General features: G+C 43.2%; 2 protein-coding genes across 3 annotated transcripts in view; one reads left to right on the top strand and one right to left on the bottom strand.

Annotated features, from left to right (window-relative positions):
- LOC124180721 (synapsin) overlaps positions 1-15,891 on the bottom strand; it is a gene marked incomplete at its 5' end in the record, with an annotated part of 91,081 nt that overhangs the window by 25,081 nt on the left and 50,109 nt on the right. The window lies entirely within an intron of this gene.
- The window catches only part of LOC124181340 (tissue inhibitor of metalloproteinase), a 51,517-nt gene that overhangs the window by 3,287 nt on the left and 32,339 nt on the right, over positions 1-15,891 (top strand). The window contains exon 1 of one of the 2 annotated variants that reach the window (XM_046567813.1): positions 10,991-11,443. The exons of the other annotated variant lie outside the window; for it this stretch is intronic. The gene's annotated coding sequence lies outside the window, so the exon portion shown is untranslated. Of the gene's footprint in view, positions 1-10,990; positions 11,444-15,891 lie in introns of those variants that run through there. 2 annotated transcript variants of the gene reach the window in all.

The raw sequence follows: 15,891 nt of genomic DNA, 5'->3' as shown, positions 1-15,891 counted from the left end.
AGATCCCACGGTCGCGTCGCTCACTGCATTTACAAGGCAATCCTCGAATTCCCAATGTTTACAGAAATTCCGTACGGCCGTTGAACGATAGCTCGGAATATTTTTCCACCATCTTTTCACCACGCGCCGTTTTTTAATAACCCGCTGATCCGTCACCGAGACGTTAATATCGACTGTACATTTGACAAGGCAAAGAGCTACGGCACAGTATTAAACATTAACAGTCGCCACTTCTAAACTTGGTATCGTTTCGGTGCGGTGCTGATTTCCGCAGATTGCCACCATTAACACTGTGAAATTTTTTTAATATTTGTAGAATAATTCCTTCCCCGATTCCGCCGGGAAAACGCTGGTCGCAATCAGCTCAAATTATGTGCAAGCCGAACACGATAGCCTCTGACTGCATCACCTCATCACGGCCACGATCGTATCACGGAAATTGAACTTACCTTGACTTTAATATAGCACCACGATAACCCCAGCCTTGCCAATCAGCTCTTTGCTAATCTCACTTTTAAATTGAATAAATAATTTTAATGAGGTGCCGGGCGAATATCCAAATCATTCGAACTGATAAACTGAAGCTCAAAATTCGAAAGGATTCTGATTCAACTATGAAAGATTCGCGCAGTGCTTCAAGGTGGTTAACAATTTCGAAAATTAGTTAAAAATTTACACACTACTTGTCGATCCGAATTTTGAACCTGAAAAATTTCAAACCGCCTGCATGTAAATTTTTTAAGCAACTTCTTACCTTGTCAGAGAAGCTAGGCCATTCAAGAGGGTCGACGTGCAAATAAAAGCGAGCAATAAAACGGCAACGTCGCTTTGACGGCAACGAACGATAGCATTCTATAGGTCAGTGATGCCAACCAAGTTGCCCGGCGATGCCCGGGTCGTACACCCACCTTTCAACGGGCGTCAAGGTTTTTTTTATTTTTTATTGTATATTCAACGCCCCGCCGTCGCATAGCCAGTCTATTTACATCGATAAATTGGTCCTCTATTTTCTCATTCTATTTTCTATTTACACACGTATTCACGCGCTGGCGATAGAGCTACGTGACACTGGTACATGCATTGCGGGTCAAAAGATATACGAGTTATCGGTGTGATACGTCATCCAAATGTTGGATATAATGACCTGGACCATCGTTCGACAAAAGAAGAGTCGAACGGATATTTCGGTTGCTCCGAATCCTTTCGGACGCAGTAGAGAAGAAAGGCCTTATTCTTCGGACATTTTGTACGGAAGAATTGACGAAAATTCAGTCAGCGATTGAGAATGACGAACGATTGATGCGTTCGTGCGAAAATTATTTTAATTCTTGCTCGAACTTGGGGATGTAATAATGGGATAAGAGAGGTATCTTAAACGCTGTACTCGTCATTTTCGTGTTATTTAGTGCGCTCTTTATCTGATAGCATTCTTTGCCAATTTCGACATAAGTCATTACATATATACGTGTAACCCAAAATATGTTTTGGCAAAGTGGGTGTTTGAGAATCTGCGCCAAGTTGATCCGAGTGTAACCAGGGATTCTTTACGACTGCTTGGTGAATAGAAATAAGAGGCATAAGAAAGTGGCTCAGCTGTATAAAATGAAAAATCCAAATACCGTGTCGAGAACGCATGATCAGGCGCAATAAATACATCGCGTGCGCACTTTTCTGCCTCGACGAACCGCCAGACGTGGCCTAATTCCTGCGGTCATCACTCGCCAACTGCGTTGCACTAGATGAAATGGTTTACCCTACGCTGTATATGCAAGCGTGTCGAAACGCGTAAACAATCCCGTCGTCATCGGCCGATTAATTTCGCCGGTTTTACATAATATGTATTTCGAGATTATACATTTGTATAACCTCGTATATACACGCATTATGCACGCCCGAATATTTCTATACCGCGTCACCGAAAAGGCTGGAATCGATTGAATCAACTGAATCACCGTCGTTCTCTAAACCGAAAATTCACGACACGACGCTCATATAACAGCACGAATGACTTTGCCCAATTGCTGTTCCGATTCATGGAAAACGCGAGTGAATATGCAGTTATTTGCGCATGCACTCGACTCGCTGCAATTGGTATAGAAAGCCTCTCTGTCGGGTCAGCATGTGCACGAAATTTTGCCCGATGCAGCGACGTTTCCGCAATACGATTTTCCGAGGGCAATTGATACGTCCGGTCCGCCGGCTATTCATCCGGTCGAGATTGGAGTGAGTTTTCGATTACGCCAATGATTGACCGCGGCGTTTGGTATAGGTAGGTACAAATTTCTCTCGATGAAATCTCGCTAATTGGATTTTCTACGACGGCCAACTCGACCATCGTTCTTCACACAGTTGCCCACCTGCCGACCTGTAATACCTACAATTAACTGGCTGGCGCCAGGCTCTCAGGCGACGCCCAAGTAACGAGACGCCGCAATGAAATCCGCAGATCGTAGAGGGGGAACCACTGTTATTCGGAGTCTTGTTATAAATATAACGAATGCATCGGTCTTCTTCTTTTGTTTTCATTTAACACGCATTTTATAATGCGAGTTGTCTTGCGCTTGCTTTCGAAATGAGGTGTATGTTCGATAACGAGTTTTAATCAGCTTCGAGAATGCTTCTCGTCTCGTTCAAGTCGCCGTGTATTATCGGGCTCTCTTTGAAAAACGGTATTGTCTCATTCGGATAGCTAATAAGTACAGCGCAGCGAAGACAATCGTCTTCTAATTTTTTTCCTCGAATCAATTTCCTTTCAAAACTTCTCCGAACTATTTTTCTCGCACGATATAGCGTGGGTGGATAAACAATTTCTGCATATCAAAGTCGTTCCACGAGTCTTTTACAATCGTTTCGTTACCACGTAATTCTGATAACGCTGACGGTTAATTGCCCGTCGTTGAATAACTAGTGCGTCACTTTTTTCAGAGGAAATCTACGAGCTTTTATAATTCTCTGATACGATTGTAATTTCCTCGTCTAATCTGTTCACGTTGCGGTATGCGAAACATTTTATTGTGCAAGAAACTCAATCGACGCTATTTTCAATCCGTCACGTTATTCACGGCCCGTGATGATCGAACGACGAGCATTCTAAAGGGTAGTAAAATTTCACGGGTCGAATAAAAAATGGCGCAACCCACGGTTTGTAAACATAAGGGCCGTGGATTCGGTTAACTCGATTATTTTCGCACCTCCCGACGGACGTCTGGCTGTGAATTGACCCAAAAAGCGAACGATCCGCCTGCAGAGCTTGGAACGTTACGTACACAATCGTATATCCGCGTAAAACTCTACCGACGAATTATACAAGCGCAGCCGTTTAGGCAACGCGATCAACAAACGCGCTTAACGTGCAACGATAAGTCGCATAGAACGTTCATTCATCGCATGTCGCGTGAGCGCGTAGTTCTGGCTGTAAGGTTATTGTTTGCTTCGAACCGGAAGCAATCCAATTAACTACTAGCGAGGAGGAGGAAGAGGACGGCTGGTGGACCATTCGAACACGGCGGACGCCCCACGCTGCACAAGTCTCTGCATGAAACGATTTAGTACCTATCACGCAGCGTGGCGCACGCGTGTCGCCGATCGAAGATAGCTTCCATGTCCCTGAGATTTACACCCCGAACTAATTGGAATTGGATTTACTAGTGCGCTAACAGACGGCTCCAGGCATCCCCTCCGGGGAGGGAGGGATGGCGGGAGGTAGTAAGGGGGATAGATCTCTCTCGCGCAGATCTCGTTGAAGAAGATCTCGAGATGGATCTTGATTTACGCACTCACAAGCCGTAAATACACGCGATATGCTTTGACGAGCAAGCCTGCGAGTGGAGAGGACTAATTACGCAATTGGTAACAACGTACTTCGCTGATCGACTAAAGATCGTTGTTCCACCTCCGTGGATGCGAGTTTTGTACTCGAAATCCTGTATTTTGTCGCTTCGGTCCACTACACGTTATCATGCAAATTATCCTTCTAAATTTAAGTACTCTGGCTGCAGTGGAAGTCGTAAAGGAAACACGAGGAAATCACGAATTATATCCAAATTCAGTTAGCCACCTTGTGATTATTTTCACGAAGGTTCGATTCAAGTTTACCAAAATCGAGTTTTAGATTTTCTGAATCCTGTTTCAATCTATAGGTGAACAACGACAGCTTGTAATTAACAAACAACCGTTTTATCAAAATCGAAATCAAAATTTCCCAATATCTTAAATTGGACGATGACGATCATTGGACTGAAATGCGTTTCCGAAGACCTTAAATTTATAATCTAGGAAAACGAGTTTTCTAAAAAATAATTACAACGTTGTTGCTTCAACTGCCGCAATAGCGACGCTTAAATTATATCATTTATCAAAGTCGTAACAATTCGTACCGATCCTCATTTCGTGCTGCGGAACTACGATACGAGTGGCTATGTATAGTTTCAAATACGCTTATCTGCGTCACTCAATACCGATTATTGTCAGAGTCTCGCGGTGCCCGTTGCAGTACTGCTCAGTTTACGAGGCGAGTCGATTACGTTTTGTCGGACAATACATTATGTACCGTGTAAAAGATAAATAGGTGTTCCTGATCTCCAGATCATGGCTGCGATGCACCAAGTTTTATGACAATCGTGTACATTACCTTCTCTCTCTCCCTGCTGATCAGCAGTAAGTCTCGATAGTCGTGATCATATCCTTACAACTCAATGGTTGATTCGAATCTACAATTTATGAAAAAAGTAGCCATTTTATCACGGTTTTCACGGTCTCAAGGTTCTGAATGATTAGAGAGAAAACGGTCGACGAAGGGAAGATTACGACACTAAAAAAAGTAGAGTCAAAATACTTAATAGAAGTCGTGTAAAATTCAATACCGTGGATTGCTCTGTGCCAGAAATTGGAAACTTTTCTGCGCAGCGCCAGTGCAAGTTTACCCCGCAACTTCCGATCGGGAAACGTATTGCATCAAACACGTGCATTGAAATGGGTATGGAAATATCGAGATCGTAGCGACAACGCTTTGCAGTTGGTATAACGTGTCTAGAAAGTTCTAGAATCCAGATATTTTCATGTAGGTAGATAGGTGTTGCCTTCTCGAAAGAAATAACTCATACACGAGATCTGAGACCCACTCGTGCAGTCTGACCGCCGAAGTTACACCATTGCCCTGGAAACTTGGCATATAATATGTGCGTCTCCCTCGAGTCTTCGATGTTTTTGAGACGCGATGACGAATCCTTCGAGCAGCTTTTTTCCTAATGAGCCTTTCAGTCCCGAAGCTTTCGTTACCCGATCATCTGAATAATTGCGCTACTCGAGACTGCTCTGTATCTGCGATCGATCCGAAGATAACGATCTGACCGTTTATCACTTCGACGCTTTACCATCCTTGCAGCCTGTTCAACGATTACCAATACATTTGCTTTCAAGCATGCTCCGACAACTGGAGTGCGGAATTTTTGCACTTGCTGCAAAGTACCAAGCGATTTAAATCACGGCATCCCGCATTACGTTTTGACGTATTGAGTGAGGATCCAGTCGCGTACTGAAAGTATAATTTGTGCTCTGATACGGGTCGGCAAACTACAGCAAATGATGACTGTAATCTTTACCCCGTGATCTAGAGAATCTGAATTCAATACTTCCGAGCTCTCAAAAATACAAGCAATGGCGTGAACACATTTAGGACGTGTATACATATATAAACGATAATGTTGGAACTTTTCAACCACGTCAGACAATCATTGCTAAACACCGCCGCAATCGACTTTCTTTCTCGAGGAAAGTTATATTCTCCGAGTATAATTATCGTAAAAGCCATTAGCTGATTGTAATTTCTCAACCGGAAACTGCAAGAATACGTTATATCAAATGTTCGAAGATATGTATGTACGATGTTCGGATCTGGTAGCAGACGGGTGTTTTCATTAATTATCACGGTAGTGATATAAAATATTCACGCGATTAATGCCGTACTGCAGAGATACGACAGTTTCGATTGCGCTGTTCGCACGTTTTTTTCCCCTTTTACAGTCTCCGGTTTCTTTAACCCACGATATCCAACCAACGCGCACAACCGCGTCGAGTGTAAGGTTGAGCGGAAACGCGATCATCGCTGATTCGAGTAATCTCAGACCAAGTGTCCAAGGAATTTCGATTTCAACGTGGTTAATTTGCAGAGTCAGTTCACGGCCAAGAACGAATGATTAAATAAATAACAAATTGTTATTCTACGAAAAGCTATCGCTGTTAAAGTCCTTCGCGGTGTTGCCGTTGGTCGCATACGGTATTACACTCCACGACCGACAATCCATACACGCGGCTCTCTCTGATGTGATGGTATAACCGCATTATTTATTTACATGGAACGCGAGCTGCAGCGAGGACGAAATGGTCCCTCGACCAAATATTGGGGGAAGAAAGCCGAGAAAATGAAGAGAAGAAATTTATTTTATAACCGTGGTTTTCCCGGAATGTTCCCAGAGCGGCATTGGAAGGGACGAAAAGAATGGATCCGAAATATGTGGTCAGGACCTCCCACGCAATCACCCTACATATGCGCGTGTATGAGCTGGGTGACATTTATCGCTGTACCATACAACCAATCATTTGGGTAATAAATATATATTATCCACCCCAAAGCAGCCACTTTCATCCGTAGTCAGATTTTTAGATACCCAGATACTTTTCGTCGATACGTACATTATAGACATATTTTACCTTGATGGTGGTTAAAAAAAAACGAACCAAATATGCAAGGTCCAAGATTTTCTGCGCGTTACGAAAAAGTGAGCAATTTACTATATCGCAGCTCGTACTCGGTATTTATTATGTATTTACTTGCTCACCTTTCACGCTGTTGACCATTACGCTAATTCTACGTAGTTATTTTTCTGCGGGTTACCAGCTCGTCATTTCACTGATTTCTTCATTTTTTTTTTTTTTTTCTTTCTTCTTTAATTCTTTCTCTCTATTTACGGTGGGATCCAACCGCGTGAGACAGCCTCACGCTATCGCTTTACCAGGGAATACTAATCGACCACCGCATCTGATAAGTATAATAGAGTTTGAGTTGTAACGTTACGTAATTTGATCGCAGATCGCATTATGATAATTCTGACAAAGAGTTGGTAAAAACGGGTTCGAAAGGGAATATCGACGGCAATGAACGTTGCAGCGAGAGTCGCGAGTTAAGTGACATTTATCAAAGAGAGGGGCAAACTTTCGTTGAGCCGGAGGATAAAACTGGTTTAACATACCAGTCTTGGCGCTTATCGACTTCTTCGCGCCTGCTAAATGATAGGAATTAAGAAAACTTTTCAAAACTTGTATAAACGGGGTGAAACGGTGCCGGCGCTGGAAGGGCGATATGCTAACTATCTGGAAAAAGTTCCGGAACATCTCAGCCGAGTTAATAAGCCTAATTTAATTGCATTGGCTCAAACTTTCCTCTGCAGCAGCTCGACGTCGAGGGTGCGGAACAAAAGTCTGTTTTCTATTGTCACGAGCAAACGCGAAATTATAAAGCGCTGAGGTCTGTCGACCCGGTTGATCCTGGAAAATTATACGTCTCCTTAAAATTGGGGTGAACGAAAGAAAAATCGAAAATTAAATCTCGACGTAACGCTGAAAGTCCCGACACCTTCATATTACGGGTGAAAGATTTATATGCCTCTAAAAAGTCTAATTAATTAGCTTACAACGAGACCTTCATCGAGCCGTACGTCCCACCCATCGAGAAGAACGAACCCCATTTTTCACCTGTCTCCAAAACTCATGCGATACTGTTGATCGTTCCGCGTCTAGCGTGAGCTTAGTTTTTTCTTCCGGGTGAACGGTCGACCAGTGAGCTAAATGATTAGAGGCTCTCGATCCCTCGGACACAGCTGGGCCACAGCTTTTTATCGTGACACAAATTTGTTCGTGTTTTTGGTACAAAAGGTCGCAACCCCGGCAAAATAACTTGTCAAAGACAAACGAAATTTTTATCGTTTTTACCAATCCGTTTTTAAGCAATGGGGATGTATTTTTAGTATCCTTGTTCTAATACGATCGAGAGAATAAATATGATGTAGAGTATTGAAATGAAACTACAATTTTAACTTGAAGTTTGAACAGGATTTCAAGTTTTATTTCCAATTAAGTCAGCAACACCAACCAGCTGAAACTAACTTTGAAAGAAACTTCTCGATACCTGGCTGCAATTATCCGCCTCGTATTTGTCAAAAATTTACTCGCGGACATAAAAGAATAGCTTACAATTAGTTAGCTATTTATCAACCTCCTCGAATGCCGATAACCGCGAGATAGTTTAGAAATTGATGGAAATGCGGCGTACCTCGAAAATCCTTGAGGTAGGTGATCCATCATAGATTCCGTACAGCGATGTCTGCGTCAGGTTGAATTTGCGGCCGAGGATGCCTTACGCAACGTATCTTTAGCCATGGGCATGGATCGCGGCTGCCGGAGTAACGGCTGCGCATACATATATATATAGCTACATGTACGAGCTCTGGATAGCGTAGTACGATGGGAATTTATCAACTGCCTCTAGGCGGTTATACGCCTCAACGCTGACTCAGCGGGCAGCAATCTCATTCACCGCAAAGAGAGGCGAGATTTCGCGAGATCGTCCCGATGCTTGGCTAATCTTTATTTCTGTCCGCACGCTTCGGGCGAGCTTCGTCATATGACGCGTTGTTGACGGGCGAGAAGAACAATAAAAATCATTATAATATCGCGACAAATACGGTATAAAAATCTCAACGTGCACGACTTTTGGATATCGCACTCGTGACACATTCGCACAACTCTGCGATTCGCGAGGAAACGGCTCAGACGAATGCCGCTAACGTTGATTTTCTTTTCGTTGAACGCCGTACGATTGATTTAAGAGATCGAATGGAGCCTGAATATCGCGAATCAGCGGCGGATTTAGCAACGCGCGTCACAGTCAGCGCGTCTCGATAGATTTCAAGAAACGCTCCCGCAGACTGTGGCTAATTATAGTAACGAATTCCGATGCTCGTTACACATCGGACGTTTGCTGATACACAGGCGGCGAAGAGAAATGATTTCACTTCCCATCCAGGAAGTTTCTTGGCACTCGGCCTCGCGCCTCTTATAGACTGGCCAAGTGGGTGGTCCGCGTCTCTTAGATTTTATGGTAATCATGCGAATCAACCGATCGATCACTGCAGTACTGTTCGTATCTGATTGCACCGCTGCCTGAACGCCGATGTAACGAAAGCCGAATTAGCTTATAGGCTGGCGTCTTTATCCGAAGGTTTAATTTCAGTTTCATACATGATTCAGAGTCGTTCCACACTTTCTCCCTTCATCGGTATTACGCTGAACGCGTTTCCGACGATTTTCTTTATCGCAGATCGGTGACGAGTCGCTTTGCAGAGTCATCGCAACGCCGGTTCAACGACCTTGGCAGACTTTTTTTTCATCTACTAGGAGACTGTCAGGGTCACGGTACTGACGTAATCTCCGATATTATATTTTTTTCGTTTTATTAATATTTACGAAAACTGTACTAAATTCAACCCACGCGCAGTCTTATTCCGACAACGAACATCAGCTTGCGATTCGATCTAATTTATTGCTGACTGAACTTGAGCCGTGCTAAATATACCTACGTATACAGAGTTTAAATTCATTTTCGATTTGGATGCACAATTGAACGGTGCTGAAGAAATTTTATTGGACATTACGCAAGGACAATGGGGAAAGTCCAGAGCCGTGGTATTACGACCGCGGAGATAATATAATACATTTATGGACAGCTATCCAGAAGTTTGATGCTTGGGAGGAATTCTTTGCTGACTATGAAAATTATGCGTTGAACGATATTGCGGTCAGATACAAAGATCGATTACTTTCTTTATTCTTTTCCACGCGCTTCTGCAACTGTAATTAATTTTTTTTTTCCCTCTTGTTGGGTTTTCCAAAGAAAATCTTTTGATTATTTATTATAAACAATTATTAATAAAACGCGTAAAACCAGCTGTTCCAACGGAACAATATAAACTTCTACTTGCCATTCTGACCGCTATACTTTTAACCCTATCTTGATTCGTTTATCTCGCTTATATAAATTGTCACATCTGCAAATAAATATCGTTCGTTCGAACAAGAATGAATTTCAGTCCCGAAGCTTTATAATGTAGCGAAAATAGAAAAGGGTTGAATTTACCGTTAAACGGTGGAACATCCACGTCTCGACAGCCTATAATTCTAAGCGAGTGACGCAAGAACCGACCAAAGTCTGCGTAATGAAATGCGAGTTTAACCCGTACTTCATCCGTGAAACGAGGATCATTTGCCGCTCGATATTCCCGCAGAATGATTGATCCGCAGCGCATATAACTGCAGCGGATCCACTGCGCATTCACCGTACACCGAGGATTAATCAAGCTCTAGGTACAAAAGCTAATTACCGCGGAGTGAAAAGAATCTGTCACCGACGGCGAGGATGTGAATTAGTGAGAAAATGTGGGTGGTATTAAAATGGTCAATAGTGGTATGTAGTTTTAATTAGTCAGGTCGTCAAAATGTTTTATCACCAAATCGCTGCGTTGGAATTTGATCCCGGCGATGCTGCTTCAAACTCGTCGCTTTACACGCACGGAATATCGGCATTAAAGATTAGCCCAAAGTTCAGACTCGACAAGTTCGAATGTATTCCGATACTCCGGTTACGCGAGCTACCTATAAGTAAGTACACAAATCAACCATGTCTCCGGTGACGATAATCGTCCGGCGGTAATTCTGCCCTGGCAATAAGCGGCCTTGTCCGTTTCAATTGAAAGTTCTTTGAGTGGCTATCGAGGGTCAACCCTGAACTGCGGTTGCGATTAGTTAAAAAAAATCGAGTTCCCCGCAAAACGCCTCGGAGTCGCATAAACGTCGAATATCCGCCCCTCGCCTCTCGCCGTTCAGCGAAAGCACATCCGAGTGAGTCAGCGGCGAGCTTTCGCGGCGCTTGCAACCGAGATGCGTTTATCGGTGATCCTCCGTCGCGGTGCTGCGCGCCTCGAAGACGAGCCGGCCCGGTGTTTATGTACATTTGCATACACGAAGACGCGAACGGAGTGTGATCTCACGGTCTGCCGTGCGCCGCGGCCCGTATAATAGGGGATATGCGATGGAAGTGGAGCAGTCTCGCCGTGCAGGCCACGCGTCTGCGAAGTGTCCGAACTACTCCCGCGATACGACCGACCGAACCGGTGACAGGTATTATTCGTACCGAGTATAATACACCTCAATTATCCGCAGCTTCGAGTGAGTTTGACGATTCTCCGTGAAAGTGACGCGAAACGGTTCTTGCGGACTAATTTCCATTTTTAATATTTCTTTGTTTTTTTTTTCTCGTTTCTTTTACTTCTCTCCGCATTGCCCTTTGGGAACACATATCACCAAATCGACAGTGTCACCTTGTTTTGCGAAGGTTCGTTGCTGTTTCGTATTATACATACTGTTATATATAATATATATTTACACTTTCCAATTTACCTTCAAGGTTGGTAGGTATAATGTCTGTGCTACAATAACCGTTGGCCTTGATTTAATTTCATCCGCACGCCGATACTGGGTCACTTATTCGATAGTTCGTCAAGGGGACATACTCTGACCACTGCACGAAGTTTCTCGCTTTACTCGTTTTAAACAGGCCCTGCGTATATTTTCATTCTGCGCATTAACATGTTACTTAAAGTATTCGACCACGTATCGTGCGAAAGAAGTGGGCAGAATTTTCTAATTTCAGTAATATTCGGAAAACATACCTAAAGTGCTGCATGTCTTTTACGGGTTGAAGTTAACCGTCGGAAAGAACATTTTATACTCATAACCTTTAACTTCAATCTTGGCATAAATACGAAGTATGTACTTGAAATAGTACAAGCACTTTTCTCGGAATTCACCGTTCTGCTCCACTCTGTGCCGCTGCGAATTAAAGGCGATGGACCAAAAGATCTCTAATCAATTTACAATTTTACAAGCCTGAGGCAAAAGAGTATAGCTTTGAAAAATTGTGGTTTACAGTTTAGTCTTTGCATGAATTTAATGCAGCTTGCGATCGAAAGCATGAGGATCGAATACCCCGATTCTGTTACGGAAAAAGCAAATAAATTATCGAATTATTATATCGCCGTCGATGAATTAGTTCTTAATCGTTTGAAGGCGTATTATGTATGATTCACGAAATTTAACATTCCCTTAGAATGTTTCCGGTAAAATCGACGGAAAATGAAAAAAAATTGTGTCCTGATACACATTTTTCTGCAGCAGACAATGCAACCTGCATGCAAGGTAGAGAAAGTTTCTGCGATCTTCGATCGTCTCGAACGGCGACATTGCGCCGCGTGAAACGCTTTGTGAAATAAACGTGTACGTGTAAAAATGTTTTTGGCATTAGTAAACAATGTTTTTACAGTCCATATTTACGAAGCGATGGAGACTGCTGATTGAATAATCACAACGTTGATTCCGTACAGCCGAATAACGAAAGTATCATTTTAGCAATTCAAATTTTGTGCAAATTAAACCGCGACGGTATTAATTTGTAGCTGTTTCATTATTACACTAAATAAACTGATGAGGAACGCGTGATTGGAAGGTGAAAAACAGCACGAAAATACGGAAACAACTGCGAATATATTTGATATGAATATTCTGGATGGTGTTCGTCACTTTCGAAATTGAGATATAAAAAACCCTAAGAACTTTTTAGTGCCTATATACGTTCAGAATTGAGTCGACCGTCCATTTTCTAAAAGTATAAAAACCAAGGCGAGACTCGGTACGTTTCACAACTCCCGCGAGTTCCACAAGTAAAAGTTACCTCCGGTGAAACAACCTCATCTCCAGAAAGTGACTCGTCTCTGGTTGTCCGGGTTTGGTCCGGCAGTCCTTGTACATACAAGCCGTACATATACGGTGCATTGCCGCATTGCACGAAGCGTTAAATCTTAGCCGTCAGGCGCGGTCAGCATTTTTTTGGATAGAACGAGGAAACATCCAGCTCAAAAAATGACCCGCCAGTGATTTACGCCGCCCGCCACACGAGCTACATCTGTAATCCGATATTCGATTTCATATTCATTGACCGATGGCAAATGGCTCGAGACATTTTGAGAGAGATAAATTGAATACAGACGATAAAACGAACGGATTTGTCGATCCGCCGACCTTTTACAACGCCTGCAATGCAGTGCAAAGCGCCGCCATCTATTCTTATCGTGAAAAGGGATTCCGCGATCCGTAATTGAGTCGCGTGGAGAATTCGAGTCACGAGTGTGCAGGGCGGTCTTCCATAATCCGCGATATCTCAATCAGTATCAGTTCTGACTGGTCTGAAATGCTTCCGGAATATCGTAATAACCGAGAAAGCTATTATAACCCGGATAAGTTGTTTTTATCAATCTCGGAGGTCGGAGGCACGTCTCGATGTCCGGCGCCGAGATACGTGCGTCGGGAATGTTATAACATTCTCCTCGAGGGCGAGTCTCGATCTTTTATTCCGACGTCAAAAATCCCCCACCTCCTTCCCTCTCTCGCTCTCGCTCGCGCTTCGAACTCTTCCGAGACCGTGAAGACCAAACTTGGGTGAGGTTGAGCAATGCAGTCGTTTGATTTACGGCCCGTACGCCGACCTGGAATCACGACTCTATGCCGGAGTGCAGGGAACGACGAACAGGAAACTCCCGGCTATCCAAGGGAACCGAAACTTGCAGACCGGACTGATGCGAGTTCGAAAGTTCACTCGTAGCTCGCTGCACTCCCATAGAGCATCGCGCAAGCATCGCGAATACGTAATAGCGTAAGCACAGAAACGAATCACCGCCGGCATCTGCGTTACACCCATAAAATTATTGCACAACTCCAGCCCGCGTCGAAAAACTAAAAGGATTCGTCATCCGCGAATGCGAAAGAAAGTTTCATTTTTAAATTTACTTGCAACGAAAAAAACATAGAAAAACAACTTCTGCGAGAAGAGCGAAACGTATCATCTTCTGACGAGCGTAATGCCTTATTTCAAATACTTTCCAATCTTCCAACGCTGGCAAAATTTATCAGATATACGCTTTTTAAGGTGTAGAAAAAAATTCAGGCCGCAAGAAATTAAGGAAGCATTATTTCTGCCCATGTATTGACACTCTTTTGCCCGTTCAGCCGAACGTACTTCATGCTGCACCGTGCAGTTGAGAAGCATGGGAAAGGCGGATGAAATTTTTCACTGAAAGGGTGAACACCGGACGTGCGCAGCGCAAAACGCGTGACTTTGACAATGAAAATAGGCCCGTAGTATTTCCCCATAAGCATTGGCGCGGGAGTTCCGTGATTACGAGACACTACCTTATAAGGTTTGTCGGTGTAGCCTGATACTTATTAGACTCTTTCTTTATGCAGGAGCAGCAGCAGCAGCAGCGACAACACAGATATTCAATTAAACGATCACTTTGAAGCGTAGAGTGCGGCGTGTGTTTACGTGGGTGATAATCAACTCCATTGATTAGCACCCCTGGAGCCTCTTGTCTCTCTTAAAGCTATGCAGTGAAGCAATTGAATCTGCTGCAGAAAGTCAACGCTTGCCTAGACGAGGCGCCTTTTTATATTCGATAAAAATTCTCGGACTGCATCGTTGCATTTACTAAGTAAGCAGTAATTCGATTCCGTAGTGGCGAAGCTAAATCGCGATAAGAGGTCTCAGAAGTTTCCTGTCTGCGGTGGCGACTGTTTATTGCGCCACAGCAAATTGCGAGCCTTACTAAATTCCCCGCTCTGTAGGGTTGCGAATTTACTATTGTATATTTATAACGGATTGTCGCCAAAACGTTAATTACGTACGTACATTTTTTTCCGGTTGGAAAGTCTGCGTTGCAAAATCTGCGCAAGTTCAGTTGCTTGTCTTGACCGACTAACGTATATTCGTTGTACGTTGAACGTCAATGAGGCAGTTTATACTTTTCCTCTTGTTGAAAAATCAGTGAAAGTACCACACAGAATAGTATTTCATCATAGATCAGTTATCCCCGATGTAACAACAAATAATATTCTCCGAATTTATCACTCGGCGGAAAATCCTTATCGAGTTTCTTATACTCTGCGGTCAAAGCGTAAAAAATTGCCTAAGAATTAAAAATAGTGCGAGTAAAGTGTAAAGCGTCAATGCTGACGGATAAATACATGAATTGCTTGATATATGCCAGGTATCTGAGAAGAAATTTTTTTACGATCCCTTGTGTTACTAATAAACGATAATTTTTGTTGTTCGTTAACACAATTAGCCAACAGTCGCGCATCTTAATTTATCGATTATCGAGCCTGCTGCGTTACACATACACCTATATACTTCCTTCGAAGAGGGTCTGCAGAAGGGTGGAAAAAAGGATGGTCGAGATTTCCGTCCGGATTAATTATCGGTTTTATCTTCACCGCAAGTGAACCGAAACCCCACAGAGACGAGGGAACAAACGTCTACCGTACGAGCTAACCGGGGGTTGATTTTTGGGGTGTAATTTCTCAGCGATTATCGAGTACGACGACGCGATGGCCGATTTTTCGCCGTCGACAAAACATTGTCTGGTCGTACACGACGTATACGTATATGGGGCATTTCATGTCAATTCGCCGGGCCATTGGCCTGACCCCTTCCGATTTTGATGTCTAATTTATTTTGGGTTCTCTTTGGCCCGAAATATGACCTCAAATTTTTGGAAATTTTTATTTCATTTTTAAGGGGTTGCGCGACCTCAAAAATCATAAAATTTTGAGAGAACACGAAGAGGGATCGTTTTTAAATTGATGATTTTTTTTTCATAGAAACTAGGACCCAAAACATAATTTTTCGTCCTAGTCCGAAAGTGGGCCGAGAACTAGCATTTTTGATTTTTT

This window comes from Neodiprion fabricii, chromosome 4 (genome assembly GCF_021155785.1).
Source record: "Neodiprion fabricii isolate iyNeoFabr1 chromosome 4, iyNeoFabr1.1, whole genome shotgun sequence".
NCBI classification, from domain to species: Eukaryota; Metazoa; Arthropoda; class Insecta; order Hymenoptera; family Diprionidae; genus Neodiprion; species Neodiprion fabricii.
This window is presented reverse-complemented; position numbering and strand designations above follow the sequence as displayed.